Below are 4,358 nucleotides of genomic sequence, written 5' to 3' on the forward strand. Positions count from 1 at the left end.
CCCTCATTATATCATCTAACAATCTCTCTTTAAATGAGTGTAAAGATCCACAAAAAAAACTTGCACATGGATATTTATAGCAGCTTTATTCTTTATTGCCCAACTTGGAAGCAACCAAAATGTCCTTTGACAGGTGAATAGATAAATAAACTAGTATGTCCAGATAATAACATTTTATTCCTCATTAAAAAAAAAAAAATGAATTATCAAGCCAGGAAAAGAGATGAGGGAACTTAAATGCATATAACTGAGAGAAAGAAGACAATATGAAAAGAGTATATACTGTATGATTCCAATTATATGAAATTCTGGAAAAGACAAAACTATGGAGACAGTTAAAAGATTAATTATTTCCAGGTGGTTGGGGGAGAGAGAAAAAATTGTGAGAGTACAAACGATTTTTTAGGGCAGTTAAATATTCTGTATGATACTGCAATGATGAATACATGTCTGTAATCATTTGACAAAACTTACAGAATGTACAACACCATGAGTGAACTGTAATGTGGTGATTTTGGTGATTATGATTTGACAATGTAGGTTCATTAGTTTTAACATATATACCACTCTGGGCAAAATTTTGATAGATGGGGAGGCAGTGTATGTGTCAGGGAAGAGGGTATATGGAAAATCTTACCACAACTCAGCATTGCTGCTCATCTAAAACTGCTTTAAAAAAATAAAGTTTTGTTTGTTTGTTTGTTTGTTCGCTTATTTTAAATGAAAGAGGAAGAGAAGGAGAAAGAAGATGAGGTTAGGGTCATTAGAAAAAGATCAAGGAACTAACATTGTGTAGTATTAGCATAAGATAAAACGAATAGACAAATAGATTAAAATAGGGAGCCTGGAAACAGACAAACATGTATACTTGTATTATATTTTAACTATGTAGATTCTTACCTCATATTAAATACAAATTCCACGTATTTTATGTGAAATATTTTTTTAAAAATCTAGAATTTTAGAAGAAAAGATCATAGAGTACTTTTATGACTTGGAATTTAAAGCATTTCTTAAACAAGGCTCAAACATACACAACAACATGAAAAGAAAAACTATCCACATTAATTTCAATTTACAGAGCAAAGAAACTGAAAATATTTTTAGCTCCATTGGAAGGCCACTATGATCAATACACAACAAAGATATATTTCTATCACAATAATCAGATTAATATTTTTGATAACTGATAGTACCACATTTTGGTAGGGTACAGCAATATAAATTAGTTCAACCACATTAGAAAACAGTTTGGCAGAATTAAGTATAGTAGAAAATTTCACTTCTGGCTCTCTTCCCTGGAGAATTTGTGCTTACCAGCAAAGGGAGATTTTCACATTTGTGTTCAGTGCATCACCCTATATAATAGCAAAAATTGTAGAAATCTCTTAACTAATTCTAACAGATTTGGGGTAAATATAGTGTTTTATTTATGTAGTGGAATATTTCAGAAGAGTTAAGTAAAAATGTCTGTGTGAGTCAACATGCATAAAATAACAATGTTGAGTGAAAAAATCAAATTGTAAACTAACATATGTATTAATCTATAGTTTATGCTGATAGCAATAAAAACTACAATATGTACAGTTTGTAAATTATAAATACCAAATAAGGTGTTCATTCGGGGAGACTAGAAAAGATAGGATGGGATTTTAGTGACATCTGTAATGTTTAATTTCTTTAAAAAATAGAGAAACTGAAAACAAATACAGCACAATGTTAACATCTGTTTAATCTTGGGTGTTAGAGAACAGGGGTCTGTTATTTTCTGCATCTTTCCATATGTTTAAAATGGTTTGTAATTAAAATAAAACATGGATGAGTAGAAATTAGTCTGGTAGAAAAAGAGTGAAAATGCATTGCAGGAAGCAAAGGAATTCGGAAGCTCTAAAAGAACAAGATGGTTTCAGAGAACCACAAATAATTTGATGTAACTTTGGTGTAAAATGTGAGTAAAGAAGAGGATAGGGATAAATAAAGTGGATCAGAGTTTGATAATAAAAGGGTCTAGAGTATTACTCTATCAAATTTGGACTGCATCCTATGAGCCAGTATAGTAGGCAGAATAATGGTCTCCCAGCACTGTCTAAATCCTAATCGAGTCATGAAAAGAAACAGAGGAAACTTAAATGTATATTACTAAGTGAAAGATGCCAATATGAAAAGGTTACACACTATGTGATTCTGATTATATGAAATTCTTAAAAAGATAAAACTATGGAGACTTTTAAAAGAATATGCAAATATGGGACATTACATAGCAAAAAGATTTTGAAGATGTGATTAAGTTGAGGATCCTGAAATAAGGAAATTTTCTTGGATTTTCTGGATAAAGCCAATGTAATCACGAGGGTCTTTATAAGAGAGAGCAGAAGAGTCAGATTAAGGAAGGAGATACAGTGATATCTGTAGAGGTCAGAGTGATGGGGGATCCTCAGCCAAGGAATAGGGGCTGCCTCTAGAAGCTGGAGAAGGCAAGAATATGCATTCTCCCCTGGAGCCCTAGAAAGCAACCCTGCAGACCCATTTTAGACTTCTTAGCCCCAGAACGGTAAGATAATATATTTTTGTTTTACTAAGTTTGTGGTCCTTTTTTTAACAGTAGCAATAGAAAACTAGTACAGCAGTGATGCTGAAATCTTGTCCCATGGAGGAACAAGTAGTATTCTGCAATGTGTGTATGTGCTGGCAAGGGGTTTGCAGGGGAAGGCGACCATAGTTGTAATGTATGTAGCTCTTTATATCTGTAATGAAGTAATTGCATTTAATGAATTAATTTGATTAAAGAGAAATCGGAGAATGATATTCTCAGGATCCATCCATGTTATTGCAGGAGGAGAAATACTGCATGATTCCACTCACAAGAGGAATTTAAAATACTCAAACATATATAAACATAGTAGAACTGTGGTTGTCAGAATCTTGAGTAAGGGGGAAATGGAGAGCTGTTGCTCAAAGGATATAAAGTTTTGGTCATTCAAGATAATTAAGTTCTAGAGATCTTCTGTACAACATTGTGCCTGTACATGACAATATTGTATTATACACTTAAATATCTTTAAAAGAGTAGACCTCATGTTAAGTACACTTACCATCACAGAAAATACATAATCAAAGTAATTAGAGAAGAAAACAAAAATGCAAACACACCAAAATTAAAACTCAAACCCCTTGTTAGGTATAAAAAGGATATGAACAAAACATACCAGAAAAAAATGTTATAGTTATTTTGAGTTATTAAGGGAACATCAGAGAAAGGCCATGACTGTGGGAGATATCTATGAAGAAAAGTAAATAAAAATAAAATAAATAAATAAAATGTATATATTCTATTGTGTATTGATTTATATCGAATTTATCAAAAGTGTATAATGTACTCATTTTTCTATAGTGAAAATTTATGCATTAAGTTACAAATGTGAATTTATATTATTCCTCTCCTTTTATTCTGGGCAACTATCAAGGCCACACTAATTTATCACAAAACCCCCAAATCTTGCAAAATTTGAAACATGAAGACTAGTTTGGGGATAGTATTTTAATCATTTAATTTTTAAAATATCATAGAGCTCTAAATATTAATAAATCATTATTAATACTAATTTTGGCATTAATATCTCACTCATGACTTAATGATTATGTTTAAAGTTGTGTGATTTTCCACAATAAAACCACCAAAATGAAAGTATGTTTTAAAAAATAGAACAACAAGAGTTATTATATCTTTCTTATAGAGTAAATTTCAAAATATAGAAAAAAACATTTTGTAAAATATCTTTTTTAATTTTATATCCAATCCGAACCTGAAATATTTCAGTAAATGAAGAAAATCTGTACACAACTCTTGTATGCCAATTTGACAAACTCCCCAAACTTCCAGTGAACAAATTAAAAGAATCTCAAATAGAATCACCAAATCAAATGAACAGTTGTTATACATAGTAAAACAGAAACTAAACTGCCAGATTTGAAATAAAAATAGGGGTTAGAACCTTGAGTTAGCTGATTTTTAGTCTAATGTCCAACATAAGTGAGGTTAAATCCTTGCTGTTGTAAGAATTAAATAAAATATTTTGATGTGAAATCACTAAATTGTAAAATGATTTATAACTGTTAATAATTATACTGTAATCTACCAATTATGATAAATTAAGACATTAGCAGTATTAAAGAAAATTGAAAAATGATTTGAGAAGAATCTTTAAAAGATTAGAGAAAGCAGAATACAGGGCATATTTTCTAAACTATATCTTTGACACTTTAAAAGTCATTCTCATTCTCGATCTGAGCAAGGTATCTTGCAAGAAAAATAAAGCCAAGATCAATTAGATTACCGTAACCTGAGACAATGTGGTAGA

This window comes from Pteropus vampyrus, unplaced genomic scaffold (genome assembly GCF_000151845.1).
Source record: "Pteropus vampyrus isolate Shadow unplaced genomic scaffold, Pvam_2.0 Scaffold83, whole genome shotgun sequence".
Classification (NCBI taxonomy): Eukaryota; Metazoa; Chordata; class Mammalia; order Chiroptera; family Pteropodidae; genus Pteropus; species Pteropus vampyrus.